The following is a 24985-nucleotide window of genomic DNA, read 5'->3' as shown; positions in this document are numbered from 1 at the left end:
TCCCTTTACTAACAAATCAATTACAATGTATATACATGTACGTGTATATTACTTATACATGTATACTATAATATTTCATTGGAATTATGTAAAGATACTTACATTGTATCTATATGTGTTTTGTGTGAGCAAGAAATGTGCAAGTGTATAAGAGTTACTTCCCTTTACTAACAAATTAATTACAATATATATACGTGTATATTACTTATACATGTATACTATAATATTTCATACTGGTGCATCTGTTCCTGGGTCCTTCAGGTACTAGTCTATCTGTTCCTGGGTTCATCAGGTCCTGGTCCACCTGTTCCTGGGTTCGTCAGGTACTGGTCCATCTGTTCCTGGGTTCGTCAGGTACTGGTGCATCTGTTCCTGGGTCCTTCAGGTACTAGTATATCTGTTTCAGGGTCCTTCAGGTACTAGTCTATCTGTTCCTGGGTTCGTCAGGTACTGGTCCATCTGTTCCTGGGTTCGTCAGGTACTGGTGCATCTGTTCCTGGGTCCTTCAGGTACTAGTATATCTGTTTCTGGGTCTTTCAGGTACTAGTCTATCTGTTCCTGGGTTCGTCAGGTACTGGTCCATCTGTTCCTGGGTTCGTCAGGTACTGGTGCATCTGTTCCTGGGTTCGTCAGGTACTGATGGATCTGTTCCTGGGTCCTTCAGGTGAGTCTATCTGTTCCTGGGTTCGTCAGGTACTGGTCCATCTGTTCCTGGGTTCATCAGGTCCTGGTCCATCTGTTCCTGGGTCCTTCAGGTAATAGTCTATTTGTTCCTGGGTTCGTCAGGTACTGGTCCATCTGTTCCTGGGTACATCAGGTACTAGTCTATCTGTTCCTGGGTTCATCAGGTCCTGGTCCATCTGTTCCTGTAGTTATTAGTATAACTTCATATCCGTTAGAGAAATACGACATCATTTTTACACATAAACTTTACTCAGGAGCAGATAATTTTGTAATTCATAAAAACAGAATATGAAGCTTAAATGTACCGTGTTTGACCCAATTAGGGTCCAGGGTGCTTTGATAATTAAAAATAAGTGATGGTCGCTTAATAGAACCAAATTTTGAATACCAATTCATTGCTCAAATACACAAAAAAAAACATAAATCAATTTGCTAGAGAAATTAAATTAATTAATGGTATATGTGATATACATTAGTTTGTATGTCCTTGAATGACCTTGATTATTTAAACCTAATTAATTACATAACTCCTTCTTTTTGTTTTCACATTCACTTATCAGCTACTTAATATATTTAGTCTTTAGTCTTTTATTGATTCATACATTTGTTCTGTTTCAGCTGGCTTTCATAATTGTATTTTTTGGGCCACAAAGGGGAGTTAACTCCTTTGATGAAAATATCCGACACAGTTGCCTCTTCATAAATGACCTGAGTATTAATTGGTGAGTATAAGTCGGTTTTCTCTATATTTTATTTTGAGTTGTCTCCCTCACACTGTAGGTCTCTGGTGAAGGGCTCTTTTATCAGTCAGATGATTTAGATTTAGAGATAAAAGTTATGCTATCACAGCCAGATCATAAACATTTGAGTATCAGATAAGTTTTTCCCCTCTTTTTTCCTAGTAAAGGGGTCTGTCTGCTCCTGATCTGTTTAGTCTGGGTCTGCCTGGTCATGGTCCATCTGATCCCGGTCTATCTGTTCCTTTGTCCGTCTGGTCCTGGGTCTATCAGGTCCTGGGTCCATCTGATCCTGGTCCATCTGATCCTGGTCCTCGGTCTATCCAGTCCTGTCTTTAAAAATACCATATTCGACCCAATAAGCGCCCATGTCCCTATAAGCCCCCCTCATCCTTTTTGAGGCCTCAATTTCAATTGTCCAGTCTTAAATAAAGACCAAAACTACACAAAACTGTATAGATTTGCAATAATTTTGTCTTATCAGCATCTTTTCATTTTGTTTTCTTCAAATTTTTAACCGCCCTGGGCGCTTATTTGGTCCATTACAGTACTTTGATTCATAATTTGTAAGTAACCAAAAGATAACCAAAGATCAGTCAGAATTTATATTCTGATTATAAATTTTTATTATGTATTACACAATTTCTCAAAGATAGTAGCTATAGACATTTATATACAATGTATCCGGTCTCTGTATCATGAACTGTTACTGTTGGCAATTATTTACATTTATAATTGAAAATTCATTCCGATATTTTAGAAGTAAACACTAAAAAATTGGAAAATAAAAATGGTGATTATGACTGAAGGTTTGTTTACATTATAGTGATCCGATGGATTAAATCATTGTCTAAATAAATAAATAATGTAAAGATACACTGTAAGTATTAAACTGTCTTGTGTACATTATTTCTGTAAAGGTCTAGCATCTATATAGACCATAGATTTCATAAAAAAAAGATAGTTTAATGCTTAAATATCCGAGAGATCCAAATGTAAACTAAAAAATATGGCGGAGGAGATGCTTAATTTGGTTACATAGAAATGTACAATGTGGATTACTAAGTAAAATAGGATAAATTATGGGAAATAATGGGAAAAGGAAGTGAACTGGTACTCCCTGTGTTTATATCTTGGAAACAATAATCACAAGTTACTAAAGCCTTAAAGTAGTTTTATCACAGCTATCACACCCTGCTGTACTGTAGTACTTTTATCACAGCTATCACAACCTGCTGTACTGTAGTAGTTTTATCATCACGCTATCACACACACTGCTGTACTGTTAGTAGTTTTATCACAGCTATCACACCCTGCTGTACTGTAGTAGTTTTATCACAGCTATCACACACCCTGCTGTACTGTAGTAGTTTTATCACAGCTATCACACCCTGCTGTACTGTAGTAGTTTTATCACAGCTATCACACCCTGCTGTACTGTAGTAGTTTTATCACAGCTATCACACCCTGCTGTACTGTAGTAGTTTTATCACAGCTATCACACCCTGCTGTACTGTAGTAGTTTTATCACATCTTGTAGTACTGTAACATCTTTACACTAGACTCAATCTTTACCCACAGTAAATCATCTCTACCCACACCTACAGCCCCTACCCAGTCACTGTCTGTGTATAGGATCCTGAGTACCTTAAAATCTTTACTCACTATGACAACATTTTTATTGTTACCATCCCCTATGATGAGGCTCCCCTGACTATCATACACTATACCCCGGGGGTTAAATGGTTTACCTCCTGTTTGTGGTGATTGTTTACATGTACTGGGGATGTCACCTCTGTATACAAACAGTTTCTGGAAGTCAGTATCCATGACAACAACATGTCTGTTTCCATCACCACCATCATGTTCATTACTGTGATCAATCACTGCGACATTGTTAGTGACAGGACACTCTGTGATCCTCCATGGTGTACACACTAATGGTTTCCCAGTCCCTGCTGCCATTGTAGTGAGTACCATCTGACCTTGTGTGGTATATTTGGAGACGTTTCCTGACATGCCCACAATGACATGGTTCTTTGCTGTAATACATATACATGTAAGGATATGTTTTAGTTGTGAATTGTTGAGTTAACTGTCCTGATACCAGCTCCAGGATGTTGTTTTGTATATCACAGGCCCACAATCTGTGTGTTGTTGGTGATAGACTGATGTCATTGATCCAAGCCTTGTGTGTGACCTTCTGTATCACTGTGCCCTTCCTGTCCAGGAGAGTTAATGTGTCACTGTAGTCACTGGTCCAGGCCTGGTCATCAGTGGTAGGACATATAGAATCAATGTAACATGGAGACTTCCACTCCTCCACCACCTTGGTCTCTGTCAGTAGTGTTTTCCTGGCCACTGCTTTCTTACCTTTATCCTCTGACTGTTGTTGTGATGAGGGTTGTTGCTGACCGTCTGATAATGATACTGACCGTTTCTGGTCAGTGGATGTATGACTTTGGCCTGAGGTGGTGACTTTTCCTAAGGCTTGTACCAGGTGACCTTTAGGAGTATTGTTTGGGTTGAAGCTGACTGTATCTAAAGTAGGTTTGACAGGGATATGTATTCGGGAATCTATTTCGCATTTTGTGTCATATATTTCTATGTGAGAGCCCTGCTGAAGTGTTGTCTTACATTTCTGTATTTGGTGTTTAATTTGTTTGTTCAAATTTTCAAGTTCTTGTTTGTATTTTTGTATGAGTTTGATGTTGTCGTCTTTAAGTTTTTGATAAAGTGAGAGTGTCTCTTCTCTAAGGTTGTCAAGGTCTTGTTTTAATTTATCTGTTTGCATCTTCAATTCATGTGCTAATTTATCAAATATGTTGTCGTTGTCTTTGAGGAGTGTATCAGTAGAGGTGATGTATTTCCCAATCTGTACCAGATCATTTTGTTCTGTTCTGTCAATAAAGTTTCTGATGTCTTGTTTCTTCTGAGAAGTGACTTCACTAAGCTCACACATTGGATGAGCTTTATGAATAGTTGTAATACATTTTAAACAAATTAGTTCTTGACACTTTTCACAATACATATCTAGTTGTCTCCCCTTGTGATGGTTACAGGTTGTCTGTCCTTCCGTACGAACTGGTATGTTTGCTGTTGCCATTCTGATGAAGATTGAATGTTTGTTGAATTTCTGAAAATTGAATATATTGAATCAATACAATTTTTGATTGAATTTAAAAATTAAATTAAATTGAATGAATAGTTTTGATTCAAATTTTTAATTTTGATGTCCTGTTCAATTGTGTTTGATTTTTTTGTAAATTGAAAGTTTTATTTATTGCTCGTTGTTCTATTCAGTTCGATGTAGTTTTTAAATATTGATTGACCTCAATGTTTTTAAAATACAAGAAAATAATTACCTGATAATCACTGCATTCACTGATGACACACACAGGGTACCTGGGATTAAATCAAGTTGGTCTTCCCCAGAATCTAAATGATATTCAATGTTGTTCAAATTTCTCTTCCTCCGAAATTCACAGCCAAGTGGGAACTTACTTCCTTCTCATTATAACGGATATGTCACTTTTTCAGTTTCTGATGAAAATATCCATTTCAGATTAAAATCAATCCCGTTAATACACAAAATTGTACATTAAATGAAATAATATGTGTCCACACAGAATAAGACCATCCTTGTCATTGGTTACTAATGTAAACAAACGTTTAGCGACCAAAATGTCTGTCTATTGAGGCCTGGCGATATCTGATATTATTACTTCCTTGTCTGGTTTGACACACACACAGTTGTAAAGCAGACATAGATTGTGTAGTAGGTCAATTTGGGTCATGTTTACAAACCGTGATATTTAAATACCTACAGTTCACCTGGGGTGTATTGTCTGTTGGGTATGTGTATTGGGTAATAAGTCACACCTGTACTGTACATGAACGTAGAGAAATACACAGTCATGTCTTATTTGATATTTATAGATTAATATTCTTATAACTCTTTAGAAATTGATATATTGTAATATACATGTATCGGTAATTGTATGTAGAAATTTTGGTAAGTTATAAAAAATGTAAATAAATGAACGTAAAGAATACACAATACTGGTGTTGAACTTGTCCTGACAGACTTATACAACAAATCATGAGGTCCGTCATTATTCTTAACAAAGTCTTGTGGTGTCATGTCATTTTTCTTTGATTTTTGAAACAACAGTCAAACCTGTCTATAAAGACAAGCCAAGGAGGAAGAGAAAAAATTGTCTGGATATACAAGTGGTTCTTTTATAGAGTTGAACTTGACCATTTGGGACCTTTAAGAGAGTGGTCTTTATACAGAGGTGGTCTTTATACAGAGGTGGTCTTTATACAGAGAGTGGTCTTTATACAGAGGTTGTCTTTATACAGAGGTGGTCTTTATACAGAGGTGGTCTTTATACAGAGAGTGGTCTTTATACAGAGGTGGTCTTTATACAGAGGTGGTCTTTATACAGAGGTGGTCTTTATACAGAGGTGGTCTTTATACAGAGGTGGTCTTTATACAGAGGTGGTCTTTATACAGAGGTGGTCTTTATACAGAGGTGGTCTTTATACAGAGGTGGTCATTATACAGAGGTGGTCATTATACAGAGGTGGTCATTATACAGAGGTGGTCATTATATACAGAGGTGGTCTTTATACAGAGGTGGTCTTTATACAGAGGTGGTCTTTATACAGAGTGGTCTTTATACAGATGTGGTCTTTATACAGAGGTGGTCTTTATACAGATGTGTGGTCTTTATACAGAGGTGGTCTTTATACAGAGGTGGTCATTATACAGAGGTGGTCTTTATACAGAGGTGGTCTTTATACAGAGGTGGTCTATATACAGAGGTGGTCTTTATACAGAGGTGGTTGCTAAGGCAGGTTTTACACTATCATAATATACCGTATAGAGACATTTTGAGAAATATAATATATATATTTGGTCTACACATCTTTACCCTCCATCCTCGATACTCCAGGGCTTCCGTTCACTTACTTCTATACATCTAACAAGATGAAGGAGCCGCGGTGGCCGAGTGGTTATGATGCCTCAAGCCACAAGCCCTCCAGCTCTGAGTCACGAGTTCGAATCCCATGCGGGGCAGTTACCAGGTACTGACAGCTGGTCGGTGGTTTTTCTCTCCAGGTACTCCGGCTTTCCTCCACCAATAAACCTGGCACGTCCTTACATAACCCTGGCTGTTACTACTTGTATATAGTTTGCTTATATTTGTGGGGGTTTTAATTTCGCTAAATTTGCAGATCAATTCAAAATCGAGAAATTTATTAAAATCCTGGTTTCAAGTATTATAGCCACTCATAAGAATGGAACTTAAAAAGATAATCCGGCGAATAAGTCCAAAACAGTAAATATTTTGACGTCTGGGAAATTGAACAACTATACATATATATGACGTTAAACTTTAATAAAACCCCTTTTGTTAATACACAGTCAATCCTGACCACCCAACAAACATGGTCTTGTCAGGTTGTCTTTACATGGAGAGTGGTCTTTATAGACAGGGGCGGTCTTTATATGGAGGTTGTCTTTATAGACAGGTGATCTTTATAGACAGGTGGTCTTTATATGGAGGTTGTCTTTATATGGAGGTGGTCTTTATATATTGAGTGGTCTTTATAGACAGGTGGTCTTTATATGGAGGTTGTATTTATAGACAGGTGATCTTTATAGACAGGTGGTCTTTATATGGAGGTTGTCTTTATATATGGAAGTGGTCTTTATATTGTGGTGATCTTTATAGACAGGTGGTCTTTATATGGAGGTTGTATTTATAGGCAGGTGATCTTTATAGACAGGTTAAATTAAAAAATTGTGTTGAATTTGGTCATTTGAGGCCCTCAGATCGGCTTCTTACCGTTGTTAGACATTGATAGTCCTTTCTTTGGTCGTCATTAAAAATCCCTCTGGGATCTTTTGTTTAATTATCAAACATAAAATTATCTAATTATGAATCGTAATTGCGATTATATTTCCCAACACCATAATGTGTCATTTTAATTTCAGTTCGTCTTTGGAGTTGCTCATGACGGACAAACCTAGTGTGTTACAAGGGACACATATACCCTAGCTGTATGGGACGTCAAATTCAGGTAATTCACGAGAGAAGTTGTGACTTGGAAGTTTTTCCACAACATTTTTTTTTAATATATTTGGAGTGTTCTAACAATTAACTTGAGTTAGTGAAATGTTTTTTTTGCCTGCCCTAGCTGCCCTATCTAGCCTAGAATTGTTTGCTATAGAAGGAGAAAAAAATTTTTTATTTCCACTATCTGTGTAACAAATATTTTGATTTGCCACAAGTTCCTAAACAAAGTTGGTCTATTTGTCCATCCTTGATGTCCAGAAGTCCAAATGCTCCATAATTTTTTTAAAAAGATACTTAATTTTTATTCAATATTCAGTTTGATTGATTTATTGTTCGATGTCTTATATCATTTGTACTGCTGATTAAATGAACATTTGTTCATTTAATCTGTTACATCGGTATCAGTTTTATGACAGTCTTTTTTTAAAGGCTGTTCCGATTTAACCAGTAAAACTGTGGGATTAATAGGTGATCAGTACAAATTACCCTTGTAAACCAGTTTTTTGATTTTTAATCAATTTTTTGACAGTGTTACATTATACATCATGGTCTTTTAACAGTTGTCCATTTCTACAAAGGTCTGTTAATCATATTTGGTCTTTATCTATGATAAAAGTAGCCTGTGGTGTCATTTTTTTGTTTTGTCTAAAATGTGACTTCATCCTATATCTTTTACTGGAGCCCTGTCATGTCATTTTATAGGCAATGTTTTCCTTAACCTTCATTTCTGATACTTAATTGGATGCTGATATTGTCATTATATGTCAGTTTCCATGCTGAGTTAACAAATTCCTTTTTATATGTTAACATTCAAAAATTGTTTTTTCATGGCATTTAGGCTACTTAACAGTTCCCTTCATCAGTCCTTCATTCTGTACAATTTTGAACTACAGGAGCCCTATAAGGATTTACCTTTCATTATGTATTGAATTAAAAATCTTATTTAAGAAGTTATATTCTTTAATATGGAAAGCCAAAATTGTCCAATTGTAGCTTGGTCTGTCACTTGTTTACTGTCCATTTCTGTTACATTTTTGATATCCCCAATAATGTTGTACCATTTCAAATTACAAGTGTTTAACCCATTTTACACAGATGAATTTATCAAATATGAGTTGTAATTCAATAGCCAATTGACTTTTGACCCCGTCCCTCAGTGTTTGTTTTTTCAAATTTGTCAAAATTTTGGACCCAGTGGTTTTATTTACTAGTAAGTCTTACTGTTATCCTTACAACACATTTGTCATTTATTAGATTGTGTGTAATTATTCCACATGTTTTTTTTAATATAAGATTAAATTTTCATTTAAATGGTCCACATTGAGTCTACAAATTGTTTACCAAAGAAATTTACTGTTTGTCCTGTCTAGTCCTTTGACTGGGTCAGTGTCAAATCATTTGTACAACCCCTATATTATAAAAGTTTTTATCCTGGTAACCAACGAAAATTCTGTGTCAGATTTCATCCACATTTTCATGATACAAAAATGTGAGTTTAAATGGTTTTTATCCAAAATTACAGTGCATGTGATCACCTTTAACAAATACTTGTCTGTTTCATGGGTTTAATATCTAGAAATTTTGATGTATACAAATTTAATTTATTTTGGGTGAAACATCAATGAAATGATTCAGTTTCCAAAGAACTTTACTTCATATTTGGAAATAGCACAAATTGTTAGTTGGAGTATGCCCAGTTGTACTTTGACAACTGGGGTGAGTTCACCATCATTTGTACAATTTTGAATCGACTCTATTCAAAAGATATAGGTTGTTTATTGGTCTGCATAACTTGTCTTTTGTCTTAGTTATCTGTACTGAAATAATCGATGTCCAACTTTATATGGAAAAGTCAAATGACCCTGTCTTTCAATTGAATCTTGATACCTAGGAAATCTGTTTCAGGGGTCAAATTGAACCAATTCCATTAAAACATTTTGAACAAATACTTATAGTATGCTACATAGTGTTTTGGATTTATTCCATGCTTGTTTCATGAAATGTAAACATTTTTTACATATTTCAAAATAAATTAAATTAACCCCTTTTTTACCTGATATGTATTTCAGTAAACTTGTCCCCTCACAATCTACTGTAATTTTGAAATCTTTACTTGAATATGATGGTCTTTTGTTCATTGCATTTTTGGGTATGTTCCCCATTTACTTCAGTTTATTGAAAACGTGACAAATATTGTTCCACAAATGTTAATGCTTTATCATTGACCATTTTTGTACTATTGGAGTGTTACCCTTTGGCTATCTCTTTATCCCCTTTACTTTTATTTCATATTGAACTGGACAAAGAAATGTTATTATGCCCATATGGATGGGATAATTTTATTGTATCTTTAATGTTGAAATCCGACCTTTACTTTTATGTAAATCATGAAAATTGTTATTCAATACAGATTGTTTCTAAATGTTTAGTTAAACTTATTATAGAACATTTTTTTGGTAACCATATTTACCTAGTAAATTGCTTGTAACCTTTACTTCAAGATTATTAATAAATCAATTATTTGTGTTTGTAGAAAAAAAATAATGTCAAAACAGTAATATTTTTTTGTGACATCATCATTAATAACTAATGTGATAAATTTTGGATATTTTTTTCATGCTAACAAAAATTTAGGGATGCTGTCAACCTGTTAGTTATAATTCAATTACAATACATTTAACAAAGACAATTAAATTACTTGTTAATACCATGATTGGTGTTTGTTTTGAATGATTTACATTTTACAATCAAATTATCATTTTTCCCAAATCTTCATTACAAAATTCAGTAATTATTTGTCAATGTTGAACATACAAGGAAATCTCTAAAGTTAACAAATTCCTTTAATGATTCATCATGTTTAGTTTTTTTACCTTCGACCATTCTTTGCCTGTAAAATTTGGAAAAGTTTATCCCTGTACAGTTTTAACCTGGATAGTTGTCTTATTATTTATTAACACAAAAATTGAGTTGTAACTAACATCATGTCAATTTTTTATAAATTATTATCCATGTAATAATATAAAAGTCAAATTTTTCTATTTGTTGATTATAACATTTGACCATTGTCCCACTTCAGTCCCCATGGTCACTATTTCCAAAAATTATTCAATATACAGTGATATTTATCTCCTTTCTTTGACAGTGTGCTTGTCAATATTACCCAAATTACAGTTAACTACAAAGACAGTTCGGTGTAATGCTCTGAAGTCGTCAAATGTGGGGACATTGTTGTGAACTGTGTAGACACCACAGTGAATTCTACAGGACATAAGGTAAATTGACCAGTCAGTGACCAGAAATTTTTATCTTATACTGGAGCCCTTTTTACCAGTTTGGTCTTTACCTGCTCTGCTTGTCAACCTTTTACTTCAGTATTACTTAACCAAACAAATTTATCTTACCCTATTTTGTCTTTATGTTGTGATACTGCTTGAACACCATTAAATTCAGTATGGGTACTTAACACAATGAAGTTATCTCAGGTCCTTTTGGTCTTTACCTAAATCTGATATTTGTCAGGATTTCTTCAGTATTACCATTAACACAATTCAAGTTATTCATTTATCTTTTTGATCTTTACCTGTTTCTAATCTACTTGTTTCAATTTACATTTATTCAGTATTTTACTTAACAAGTAAGAAGTTAATCTCCCCTTTTGGTCTTCACCTTTATCTGCTTGTCTAAACTTAGACTTTAATTCATTACTTACACACATCAGATTAGGGTAACATTCATTCATCTCATTTTTGTCTTTACCTATATTTGCTTGTCAACCACTTTACTTCAAATGGTACTTATACTTAACACAAAAAGTATGTTATCAATATTTTATGGTCATTTACAATTATTATTGTAATCAATTATATCAACTGTTTTAACTATTTGTTTACCAATGTTTTAATACAAGATTATCTTGAATTTTGTCATTTACTGCATGTTGTATAAAGATAGTATAATGTGATAAATACAAGTTATCAGAACCCCAATGTCTTTAATTCAAGTGCATTTTAAACATTTTATGCAATAAAGATCAGAAGTTATATTGTTTTAACAAGATACAGGACTTCATTGATTTTTATAAGATTTCAACCTGTAAACTGTTTTAATATTAATCAGTTATCAAATTTATGCTTTATGTCCGTGTTTTTTATATCATTTACAGTTACTGTATACCATAGGACCATGTTATTTAATTCAGGGACTACCATGTTTTAAAGATCAACTTTATTTAGTAATACAATTAAATACAGGGATCCTTCCATGTTTTGATCTTCTAAGATTCATTGTCCTTAAAAATTCAGGGATATGTCAATTAAAAGATAGAACATTTAACTCCTTGTTTAATACAAGATCAGGGACATGTTTTATACAAGTATCAACTCTGCATGTTTTAATACAAGATAATAGTAGGTGACTATTTCATGTTAAATAAAAATGAACCCATGTTTAATATAATCCAGGTCTAGACTCCATGTTTTAATACAAGATCAGGGACTTCCTGTTTTATTACAAGATCACTAATACCATGTTTTAATACAAGTATCAGGGACTCCATTACATGTATATAAACAAGATCAGGGACCCATGTATTAATACATGATCAGGGAAACATTTTTAATTTTTAAATACAAGATCAGGGACCCAAATGTTTTAATACAAGATCAGGGACTAAGATTTTTAATACATGTCAGAACTTGTATTTTTAATCAAATACTTTTACTCATGAGATTTTAATACATTGATTAAATCCATGTTTTAATTACAAGGGACATTATTTGATATAAGATTCAGGGACTCACATCATTATTAATACAAATCAGGGATCTGTTTTAATACATGATCAGGGACTATGTTTTAATACAAGATCAGGACTCTGACCCTGTCTATCTATACATGTATCAAGATGTCCATGTATTATAATACCCATTTTTAATACAAGATAATCAGGGACCCATTGTAATTTAAGACTTATATTCTTTGACACTTAGTTTGGACATCCATTACTTGATTGATCTTCTCCATCTTTAAATATCAGTCTGTTACCATGGAACCATTTAATATAACAATATATTACTGGGTCATATGATGTTTAATACAAGATAATATTTATATTTATGTTATTACATTTGTTAATACAATATCAGGGACATCCATTCATGTTTTAAACATGATATCAGGATATGTCTGATGTTTTAATACATGATCAGTGGATTATATGTTTCTGATATACAAGATCAGGACCCTGTTAAACCATTTAAATGATGTAATGTTTTAATTTATATTTGGAAAAATCAGAGATCCATGTTTTAATACGACAGGACCCATCCATGTTTTAATAGATCAGGGAATTATTTCATTATTATTTTATTGGGACTGTATGTTTCTTGATATGATCAGGCTGCTGTCCATGTTTTATTACATAAGTTGTACAAGTATAAATGTATTATTGTTCTGTGATTTTTAAGTCTGATATGATAAGTCTGAATATTTGCTTTTGTCAATTTCCTCTGTCACATTTTTGTACCAATGACTCTAATGGTATATTTCATTTGATGTTGAGGTCATTGTCCTGAAATTTTAAATGTCATGGCATTATAGTCCATTGAAATACAGTAATGTCTTTCTAATAGATCTCTTAAACTTTGGGCCATTTCATGTCTTATTATTCAGTTCCTGTGTGTATCATATAATTTATAGTTTATACCTATTTTGGGACATTCTGAGGTGTTGCATTAATTTCTAAATAATTCAGTGTCATTATTGTATTTATACTGTATTTTAATTTCATCTCTAAATGGAGATTCAGGTAACCTAAACCATAATCAGTCCATTTAAAATGTAAAATAATTCATGTTTGTTTATACTATACATCACTGTATCAAATTAATGTATTAATTATGTTCTGTAGATCTTCATGTCTGATCAACCTTCTGTTTGTAATTAATTGTTGAATATAATTTATCTGTCAAACATTATTGTCCCCCATCTGGAATTTGTAGATTCATCTGTTGTCTTTCAAATTCTATGATGTTATAAAAACCTTCATGTCTGATTTCATTGTATAATTTATCCATAGCATTTACTGTCAAATTCAATCTGATACAAAAACCCTAAATTGTCCAAAGTAACTTGTGTGTCATCTACAAGATCATTTGTCTCTATGTTTGATTTTGGAGCCCTAAGTCTGTTATATGATACTGGAGCCCTGTCTGTCCATTTCTAGCTTGTGTGTCCATCCTACTGTCTGTCTGTTCATCTCTGATACTGGAGCCCTGTCTGTCCATTTCTGGCTTGTGTGTTCATCCTACTGTCTGTCTGTTCATCTCTGATACTGGAGCCCTGTCTGTCCATTTCTGGCTTGTGTGTCCATCCTACTGTCTGTCTGTTCATCTCTGATACTGGAGCCCTGTCTGTCCATTTCTGGCTTGTGTGTCCATCCTACTGTCTGTCTGTTCATCTCTGATACTGGAGCCCTGTCTGTCCATTTCTGGCTTGTGTGTCCATCCTACTGTCTGTCTGTTCATCTCTGATACTGGAGCCCTGTCTGTCCATTTCTGCTTGTGTGTCCATCCTACTGTCTGTCTGTTCATCTCTGATACTGGAGCCCTGTCTGTCCATTTCTAGCTTGTGTGTCCATCCTACTGTCTGTCTGTTCATCTCTGATACTGGAGCCCTGTCTGTCCATTTCTGGCTTGTGTGTCCATCCTACTGTCTGTCTGTTCATCTCTGATACTGGAGCCCTGTCTGTCCATTTCTAGCTTGTGTGTCCATCCTACTGTCTGTCTGTTCATCTCTGATACTGGAGCCCTGTCTGTCCATTTCTGGCTTGTGTGTCCATCCTACTGTCTAGTCTGTTCATCTCTGATACTGGAGCCCTGTCTGTCCATTTCTGGCTTGTGTGTTCATCCTACTGTCTGTCTGTTCATTACTATTTTGTCTATGAATACTGTTGTCAAATTCATATTTTTTGTATCTCATTCATCCTACTCCTGGTGTAATTATGATCCATTTTTCTGTAAAAATCCATTAATCTAGATTGTGTGTTATACTGAAATAATGTTTCTGTTGTTTCTGAATACCTGGAAGAAACTGTAATGTTGTCCATTTCTGGCATTGTACTTTGTCCGTTCCATACATGTCCTAGTCTGTTGCATCTGATACTGGAGCCCTGTCTGTCCATTACTGGATTGTGTTTCCATCTAATGTCTGTCTGATTCATCTCTGATACTGAGTTTAATCTGTCCATTTCTGCTTTGATTGTTGATTTTTTGGTTGTATGGGTCATGGATCTATGCATGTTTCTTTCATGTTCATGTTTTTGAATACAAGATGGAGCCCAAATGAGTTCAATCATGTTACGATTTTGATCTGTCTTTTGTTATTGTCTGAGTTTAGATGTCCATAAATTTGTATACTGAAAATTTTTCTATAATGTCCATAATTGTAGCTTCCCAGTTGTGTTTTGTCTGTTGTGTCCAGAGTTTGTATTTTAATACTCTGATACAATTTTGATTTTTGTCCTTATTTTTGATAGTAATTTGATCATGTCCTCCTACTGTTGGTTATTTGTATGTCTGTCCATAAACTGGATCTGTCCTGTCTTTCCTATTTCTTGCTTGTGTGTTCATCCTAGTCATGTCTGGTTACTTGTATCCTATGGATACTGGTCATTAGATGTGCCCTGTCTGTCCATCTTTTTTATCTGTAGCATTGTGGTGTCCATTTCAGGATCTATGTCTGTCTTTTTCATGTTCTGATCATCTCTGTATATTGTCTGGATGAACCTAGAATGTCTGTCTGTCCATTTGTATTGTTGTCATAATGTCCATTTGGTCATGTCTGTTCTGGATTGTGATACTGGATAGTTTTGAGAAATCTGTGTCTGTCCTTTCATTTCTGATGAGATTTCAGTTGTGTCTGTCTTGATCTGTCTAAATGTTGTATGTTCCTTGTTGTTGTTTTTGTGATATATCCAAAATTCTGTCTGTCCTTCTTTTATGTCCTGGTTTGTTGTCTGTCATGTCTGGTTTGTGTGATGTTTCTATCTTTGTCTGCACTTGTTTCATTTCTGATACTGGAGCAAAACTGTCTGTCCAAAATCTCTGGAATTGTGTGTCTTTCCTGTGACTGTGACTGTTAGTCTTGACTTGTCTGTTTTGATGAAGTATGTCTAGTCCCTTGTTAATTCTGGAATTACTGTACATCCTTGTTTGTGTGTTCCATCCTGTTTCAGGTCTGAACATTTGATAGTCAATCTGTCCTTCAATTTATGGATCTATTGATTTTCCATGTCAATATGTTTTTGTGTGTTCATCCTATTGTGTGTCCATCTTTGATACTGGGTATTTTGTGTTTACTGTTGTGTGTCTGTTCCTGGTCTGTTTTGTTCCTGGTGATGTACTGTTGAAATGATTTGGGGAATTAAAACAAAGATAGAATTTCTGTCACTTTTAAACATGAAAAAAAATGCAATAAATGGATCTGCACATGTAGACTTGGTTGGCTAAATAATGTTTTAAATTTGTAAAAGCTTTAAAAGTGATTAAGTTGTGTATGATTGAATTATGATGTTCACCTTACTTATTGTTATTTTTCTGTTGACTGGGAGCTGTACAAGTGTTTGTGTCCTTGTCACCTGATGGCAGATTCCTTGCATCTTCAGTCTAGGCAAATGGAATGATTTTCTGGTCACTGTGCTCTGTAAATGATGTGTTAATCTGATCTGGTATCCTGTCTGGTTTTGGGTCCTCTGTCTGTCTTCTCCTTGGTCCTTGTTCTTGTTGGTCCTTGGTTTGTCATGTTTGCTGATCGATCCTGTCCTTGGTCTGTTGGTCACCTTGATGTTACCATGGGTCCGGGGGTCTTATCTGGCCAAGTTGGTCCTTCTGTACACCTTGGTCTGTCTGATTCTGGGTCTATCTGGTCCTTGTCTGTCTGGTCCCTTGGTCTGTCTGGTCCTTGTCTAACCTGGCACTTGGTCCTGTCTGTTCCTTGGTCCGTATGTTCCTTTGGTCATCTGGCCCTTGGTCTGTCTGGTCCTTGGTCTGTCTGGTCCTTGGTCCAGTGTCTGGTCCTTGGTCCATCTGGTCTTTTTGTCTATCTGGTACTTGGTCTGTCTGGTCCTTGGTCTGTCCATGTCATTGGTCCGTCTGTTCCTTGGTCCATCTGGCCCTTGGTCTGTCTGGTCCTTGGTCCGGTCCATCTGGTACATTGGTCTGTATGGTCACTCGGTCTAACTGGCAACTTGGTCCGTCTGTTCCATTGGTCCGTCTGTTCCTTGGTTCGTCTGTTCCTTGGTCTGTCTGGTCCATTGGTCTGTCTGGTTTCATGGTTTGTCTGTTTGGATGCTGAATCCAATCTTGTCCTTGGTCTGTATGGCCCTGTTCATGGTCAGTGGTCTATTATGGACCACTGGTCCGTCTGTGTTCCCTTGGTCTGGTCTGGTCCTTGGTCTATACTGGCCCTTGGTCCGTCTGGTTCATTGGTCCGTCTGGTCCCTGGTCCATCTGGGTCCTTGGTCTGTCTGTTCCTTGGTCCATCTGGTTCTATCTTGGTCTGTCTGGTCATTGGTCTGTCTGGTCCTTGGGGTCCATGGTGTGGGGTCTATCTGGCACTTGCTCACGTCTGTTCCTTGGTCCGCTGTCCTTGGTCTGTCTGTTCCTTGGTTCTGTCTGGTTCTTGGTCCATCTGGTCCTCTGTCCATTGGTGTGGGGTCTATCTGTTCCTTGGTGTCTGTCTTGGTCCTTGTTCCTTGGTGTGTCTGTCTGGTCCTTGGGTGCCGTCTGTTCCATTGGTCCGTCTGTTCCTTGGTATGTCTGTCCTTGGTCCTGTCTGTTTCCTTGGTCCGTCTGTTCCTTGGTCTGTCTGGTCCTTGGTCTGTCTGGTCCTTGGTCCTGTTCTGGTCCCTTGTTCTGGTACGGGTTCTATCTCGCCCGTTTGGTGTGTCTGTTCCTTGGTCCGCCTGTTCCTTTGGTCTGTCTGGTCCTTGGTCTGTCTGGTCCTTGGTCTAAAACTTCGCCTTGGTCTGTCTGGTCCTTGGTCCATTGGTCCTTGGTCTGTCTGGTCCTTGGTCCTAAGTGGCCTTGGTCTGTCTGTTTCCTTGGTCCCGTCTGTTCACTTTGTCTGTCTGGTCCTTGATCTGTCTGGTCCTTGGTCCATGGTCTGGGGTCTATCTGGCCCTTTGTTCGTCTGTTTCTTGGTCCGTCTGTTCCTTGGTCCGTATGTTCATTGGTCTGTGTGGTCCTTGGTCTGTCTGGTCCTTGTTCATGGTCCAGGGTCTATCTGGCCCTTGGTCTGTCTGTCCTTGGCCTGTCTGGTCCTTGGTCTGTCTGGTCATTGGTCCACCTGGTCCCTTGGTCCTATCTGGTCCTTGGTCTGTCTGGTCCTTGGTATGTCTGGTCATTGGTACGTACTGTTCCTTGGTCCATCTGGCCCTTGGTCTGTCTGGGTCCTTGGTCTGTCTGGTCCTTGGTCTAACTGGCACTTGGTCCTGTCTGTTCCTTGGTCCGCCTGTTCCTTGGTCCGTCTGTTCCTTGGTCTGTCTGGTCCTTGGTCTAATTGAACCTTGGTCTGTCTGGTCCTTGGTCCGTCTGGTCCTTGGTCTGTTGGTCCTGGTTCCCTTGGTCTGTCTGGTCCTTGGTCTGTCTGGTCCTTGGACCATGGTCCGGGGTCTATCTAGTCCTTGGTCCATCTGTTCCTTGGTCTGTCTGGTCCTTGGTCCATGGTCTGGGGTCTATCTTGCCCTTGGCCTGTCTGGTCCTTGGTCTGTCTGGTCATTTGGTCCATCTGGTCCTTGGTCTATCTTGGTCCTTGGTCTGTCTGGTCCTTGGTCTGTCTGGTCCTTGGTCCGTCTGTTCCTTGGGTCCATCTGGCCCTTGGTTTGTCTGGTCCTTGGTACATGGTCTGTCTGGTCCTTGGTCTGTCTGGTCCTTGGTCTTACTGGCACTTGGTCCATGTCTGTTCCTTGGTCCGCCTGTTTCCTTGGTCCCATCTGTTCCTTGGTCCATGTCTGGTCCTTGGTCCTAACTGGCCCTTGCGTCTGTCTTGTCCTTGGTCTGTCTGTTCCTTGGTCTGTCTGGTCCTTGGTCTGTCTGGTCCTTGGTCTATCTGTTCCTTGGTCCATCTGGCCCTTGGTCTGTCTGGTCCTTGGTCTGTCTGGTCCTTGGTCTATCTGGCCCTTGGTCTGTCTGGTCCTTGGTCTGTCTGGTCCTTGGTCTGTCTGGTCCTTGGACCATGGGTCCGGGGTATATCTTGTCCTTGGTCTGTCTGTTCTTTGGTCTGTCTGGTCCCTTGGTCTGTCTGGTCCTTGATGTGTCTGGTCCTTGGTCCATGGTCTGGGGTCTATCTGGCCCTTTGTACGTCTGTTTCTTGGTCCGTCTGTTCCTTGGTCGTCTGGTTCCTTGGTCTGTCTGGTCCTTTGGTCTGTCTGGTCATTGGTCCATCTGGCCCTTGGTCTATCTGGTCCTTGGTCTGTCTGGTCCTTGGTCTGTCTGGTCCTTGGTCTGTCTGGTCATTGGTCCATCTGGACCTTGGTCTATCTGTTCTCTTGGTCTGTCTGGTCCTTGGTCCGTCTGTTCCTTGGTCCATCTGGTCCCTTGTACTGTCTGGTCCTTGGTCCATCTGGCCCTTGGTCCATCTGGTCCTTGGTCTGTCTGGTCCTTGGTCTGTCTGGTCCTTGGTCTGTCTGGTCCTTGGTCCGTCTGTTCCTTGGTCCATCTGGTCCTTGGTCTGTCTGGTCCTTGGTCCATCTGGTCCTTGGTCTGTCTGGTCCTTGGTCTAACTGGCCCTTGGTCCGTCTGTTCCTTGGTCCGCCTGTTCCTTGGTCCGTCTGTTCCTTGGTCTGTCTGGTCCTTGGTCTGTCTGGTCCTTGGTCTAACTGGCACTTGGTCAGTCTGTTCCTTGGTCCGCCTGTTCCTTGGTCCGTCTGATCCTTGGTTCTGTCTGGTCCTTGGTCTAATTGGCCCTTGGTCTGTCTCTGGTCCTTGGTTTGTCTGTTCCTTGGTCTGTCTGGTCCTTGGTCTGTCTGGTCCTTGGACCATGGTCCGGGGTCTATCTTGTCCTTGGTCCTGTCTCTGTTCCTTGGTCTGTCTGGTCCTTGGTCCATGGTCAGGGGTCTATATTGCCCTTGGCTGTCTGGTCCTTGGTCTGTCTGGTCCTTGGTCCAATCTGGTCCTTGGTCTATCTGGTCCTTGGTCTGTCTGGTCCTTGGTCCGTCTGTTCCTTGGTCCGTCTGTTCCTTGGTCTGTCTGGTCCTTGGTCCGTCTGTTCCTTGGTCCGTCTGTTCCTTGGTCCGTCTGGTCCTTGGTCTGTCTGGTCCTTGGTCTGTCTGGTCCTTGGTCCGTCTGGTCCTTGGTCTATCTGGTCCTTGGTCTGTCTGGTCCTTGGTCCATCTGGTCCTTGGTCTGTCTGGTCCTTGGTCTAACTGGCCCTTGGTCCGTCTGTTCCTTGGTCTGTCTGGTCCTTGGTCCATCTGTCCTTGGTCTATCTGGTCCTTGGTCCGTCTGGTTCCTTGGTCTGTCTGGTCCTTGGTTCAGGGGTCTATTCATGCCAATGGTCCTGTCTGGTTCCTGGTCTCGGTCTGGTCATGGTTCCATGGTCCTCGGTCCTGTTCCTTGGTCGTCTGTTTCTTCTGTTCTTGGTCTGTCTGGTCCTTGGTCTAATTGGCCCTTGGTCTGTCTGGTCCTTGGTCCGTCTGTTCCTTGGTCTGTCTGGTCCTTGGTCTGTCTGGTCCTTGGTCTGTCTGGTCCTTGGACCATGGTCCGGGGTCTATCTTGCCCTTGGTTTGTCATGTTCCTTGGTCTGTCTGGTCCTTGGTCCTTGGTCTGGGGTCTCTTATCTTGCCATCTTGGCCTGTCTGTCTGTCCTTGGCCTGTCTGGTTCTTGGGTCTGTCTGGTCATTGGTCCATCTGGCCCTTGGTCTACTCTTGTCCTTGGTCTGTCTAGTCCTTGGTCTGTCTGTTCCTTGGTCCATCTTGCCCTTGGTTTGTCTGGTCCTTGGTCACCATCTGGTCCTTGGTCTGTCTGGTCCTTGGTCTAACTGGCACTTGGTCCGCCTGTTCCTTGGTCCGTCTGTTCCTTGGTCTGTCTGGTCCTTGGTCTAACTGGCCCTTGGTCTGTCTGGTCCTTGGTCCGTCTGTTCCTTGGTCTGTCCTGGTCCCTTGGTCTGTCTGGTCCTTGGTCTGTCTGGTCCTTGGACCATGGTCCGGGGTCTATCTTGCCCTTGGTTCCGTCTGTTCCTTGGTCTGTCTGGTCCTTGGTCCATGGTCTGGGGTCTATCTGGCCCTTGGTCCGTCTGTTCCTTGGTCTGTCTGGTCCTTGTTCTGTCTGGTCCTTGGTCCATGGTCCGGTCTATCTGGCCCTTGGTCCATCTGTTCCTTGGTCCGTCTGATCCTGGGTCTATCTGGTTCTTGGTCAGTAAATTGGTCCTTGCTTTTTGAATACTTTGCTTCATAATTTGTAATTACTCAAAAGATAACCCAAGATCAGTCAGAATTTATATTCTGATTATAATTTTTATTAGGTATTACACAATTTCACAAAGGCAGTAAACATCTATATAAAAAGAATCCTGTCTCTATATCATGGACAATGTTGGTGACAATTGATGCTGTCCCAAAATTGTTAATTTCTATGATATTTAAAATGTATATATAATTATGCCTGTCATATTTACATGTATATATAATTACTGCCTATGAGATATGAATTTATACATTACAGATATACCATATACATTACTGCCTATGAGAGTACCATATTTACATGTATATATAATTACTGCCTATGAGAGTACCATATTTACATGTATATATAATTACTGAGAGTACCATATTTACATGTATATATAATTACTGCCTATGAGAGTACCATATTTACATGTATATATAATTACTGAGAGTACCATATTTACATGTATATATAATTACTGAAGAGTACCATATTTACATGTATATATATAATTACTGCCTATGAGAGTACCATATTTACATGTATATATAATTACTGAGATAATACTGAGAGTACCATATTTACATGTATATATAATTACTGAGAGTACCATATTTACATGTATATATAATTACTGAGAGTACCATATTTACATGTATATATAATTACTGAGAGTACCATATTTACATGTATATATAATTACTGAGAGTACCATATTTACATGTATATAATTACATGAGAGTACCTATTTACATGTATATATAATTACTGAGTAGTACCATATTTACAGTACCTATTTACATGTACCATAATTTACATGTATATTTAATTACTGAGAGTACCATATTTACATGTATATATAATTACTGCCTATGAGAGTACCATATTTACATGTATATATAATTACTGCCTATGAGAGTACCATATTTACATGTATATATAATTACTGCCTATGAGAGTACCATATTTACATGTATATATAATTACTGAGAGTACCATATTTACATGTATATATAATTCCTATGAGAGAGTACCATATTTACATGTATATATATAATTACTGCCTATGAGAGTATATTTACATGTATATATATATTATTACTGCCTATGAGAGTACCATATTTACATGTATATATATAATTACTGCCTATGAGAGTACCATATTTACATGTATATATATAATTACTGCCTATGAGAGTACCATATTTACATGTATATATAATTACTGCCTATGAGAGTACCATATTTACATGTATATATAATTACTGCCTATGAGAGTACCATATTTACATGTTATATATATATTTATGATGAGAGTACCATATTTACATGTATATATAATTACTGCCTATGAGAGTACCATATTTACATGTATATATATATTACTGAGAGTACCATATTTACATGTATATATAATTATGCCTATGAGAGTACCATATTTACATGTATATATAATTACTGCCTATGAGAGTACCATATTTACATGTATATATAATTAATGCCTATGAGAGTACCATATGTAATTTACATGTATATATAAATTACTGCCTATAGAGTACCATATTTACATGTATATATAATTACTGCCTATGAGAGTACCATATTTACATGTATATATAATTACTGAGAGTACCATATTTACATGTATATATAATTACTGAGAGTACCATATTTACATGTATATATAATTACTGAGAGTACCATATTTACATGTATATATATAATTACTGAGAGTACCATATTTACATGTATATATATAATTACTGAGAGTACCATATTTACATGTATATATAATTACTGCCTATGAGAGTACCATATTTACATGTATATATAATTACTGCCTATGAGAGTACCATATTTACATGTATATATATAATTACTGCCTATGAGAGTACCATATTTACATTTATAATTGAAATTTCATTCGGATATATAAGTTTAACAAAAGTTAGCTAAACATTTGCAAAACAAAAACGGCGATTATGTCTAAAGGTTTGTTTACATTGTAGTGATCCAATGGATTAAATCATTGTCTAAATAAATAAATAATGTAAAGATACACTGTAAGTATTAAACTGTCTTGTGTGCATTATTCCTGTAAAGCTCTGCATGGCATCTATATAGACCATAGATTTCATAAAAAGATATAGTTTAACGCTTAAATATCCGAGAGATCCAAATGTAAACTAAAAAATATGTCGGAGATGTTTAATTCGGTTACATAGAAATGTACAATGCGGATTACTAAGTAAACTAGGATAAATTATGGTAAATAATGGGAAAAGGTAGTGAACTGGTACTCCCTGTGTTTATATCTTGGAAACAATAATCACAAGTTACTAAAGCCTTAAAGCTCAATGTTTTGATTCACTGGTATTACAGAATGAATAACACATATTCCAGGGTAATAAAATCATTAATACCTTTGTATGAACAATGCATTCAAGTTATAAATGGGGCGAAACTTTTGACATGTTATTTTTTTCTTCAGTAATCTGTAATAGAAAACCACATTTCATGAATTAAGCTGTGAAAATTATTGGAATGGACAAACAAACATGAACCGTGCTTTGTAAAACATTATAGTTACACCACTGAATTTATCCACTGTAAAATCTAGCTGTTATGTCTGATGTATGTTTAGATGGAAATATACACTTTATGTAGAAATCACTTTACGTAGATGTTTTATCACAGCTATCACACCCTACTGTACTATAGTAGTTTTATCACAGCTATCACACCCTGCTGTACTATAGTAGTTTTATCACAGCTATCACACCCTGCTGTACTGTAGTAGTTTTATCACAGCTATCACACCCTGCTGTACTGTAGTAGTTTTATCACAGCTATCACACCCTGCTGTACTGTAGTAGTTTTATCACAGCTATCACACCCTGCTGTACTGTAGTAGTTTTATCACAGCTATCACACCCTGCTGTACTGTAGTAGTTTTATCACAGCTATCACACCCTGCTGTACTGTAGTAGTTTTATCACAGCTATCACACCCTGCTGTACTGTAGTAGTTTTATCACAGCTATCACACCCTGCTGTACTGTAGTAGTTTTATCACAGCTATCACACCCTGCTGTACTGTAGTAGTTTTATCACAGCTATCACACCCTGTTGTACTGTAGTAGTTTTATCACAGCTATCACACCCTGCTGTACTGTAGTAGTTTTATCACAGCTATCACACCCTGCTGTACTGTAGTAGTTTTATCACAGCTATCACACCCTGCTGTACTGTAGTCGTTTTATCACAGCTATCACACCCTGCTGTACTGTAGTAGTTTTATCACAGCTATCACACCCTGCTGTACTGTAGTAGTTTTATCACAGCTATCACACCCTGCTGTACTGTAGTAGTTTTATCACAGCTATCACACCCTGCTGTACTGTAGTAGTTTTATCACAGCTATCACACCCTGCTGTACTGTAGTAGTTTTATCACAGCTATCACACCCTGCTGTACTGTAGTAGTTTTATCACAGCTATCACACCCTGCTGTACTGTAGTAGTTTTATCACAGCTATCACACCCTGCTGTACTGTAGTAGTTTTATCACAGCTATCACACCCTGCTGTACTGTAGTAGTTTTATCACAGCTATCACACCCTGCTGTACTGTAGTAGTTTTATCACAGCTATCTCACCCTGCTGTACTGTAGTAGTTTTATCACAGCTATCACACCCTGCTGTACTGTAGTAGTTTTATCACAGCTATCACACCCTGCTGTACTGTAGTAGTTTTATCACAGCTATCACACCCTGCTGTACTGTAGTAGTTTTATCACAGCTATCACACCCTGCTGTACTGTAGTAGTTTTATCACAGCTATCACACCCTGCTGTACTGTAGTAGTTTTATCACAGCTATCACACCCTGCTGTACTGTAGTAGTTTTATCACAGCTATCACACCCTGCAGTACTGTAGTAGTTTTATCACAGCTATCACACCCTACTGTACTGTAGTAGTTTTATCACAGCTATCACACCCTGCTGTACTGTAGTAGTTTTATCACA

General features: G+C 37.6%; 1 protein-coding gene, 1 long non-coding RNA gene and 2 pseudogenes across 4 annotated transcripts in view; 1 reads left to right on the top strand and 3 right to left on the bottom strand.

The window, feature by feature from the left end:
• LOC138311149 (tripartite motif-containing protein 2-like) overlaps positions 1 to 24985 on the bottom strand; it is a 200937-nt pseudogene that overhangs the window by 10635 nt on the left and 165317 nt on the right.
• LOC138311137 (low-density lipoprotein receptor-related protein 2-like) overlaps positions 1 to 24985 on the top strand; it is a 173379-nt gene that overhangs the window by 126814 nt on the left and 21580 nt on the right. Inside the window, exon 78 of one of the 3 annotated variants that reach the window (XR_011206526.1) lies at positions 1303 to 1406. The exons of the other annotated variants lie outside the window; for them this stretch is intronic. The gene's annotated coding sequence lies outside the window, so the exon portion shown is untranslated. Of the gene's footprint in view, positions 1 to 1302; positions 1407 to 24985 lie in introns of those variants that run through there. 3 annotated transcript variants of the gene reach the window in all.
• The window catches only part of LOC138311164 (uncharacterized), a 51285-nt gene continuing 28320 nt past the window's right edge, over positions 2021 to 24985 (bottom strand). Inside the window, exon 2 of the long non-coding RNA XR_011206535.1 lies at positions 2021 to 2653. This is a non-coding gene — a long non-coding RNA (uncharacterized lncRNA). The remainder of the gene's footprint in view (positions 2654 to 24985) is intronic.
• LOC138311150 (uncharacterized) lies at positions 2777 to 5382 on the bottom strand (annotated as a pseudogene).

This window comes from Argopecten irradians, chromosome 16 (genome assembly GCF_041381155.1).
Source record: "Argopecten irradians isolate NY chromosome 16, Ai_NY, whole genome shotgun sequence".
Lineage (NCBI taxonomy): Eukaryota > Metazoa > Mollusca > Bivalvia > Pectinida > Pectinidae > Argopecten > Argopecten irradians.
The sequence above is the reverse complement of the archived record's forward strand: the minus strand, read 5'-3'. Positions and strand labels throughout refer to the sequence as shown.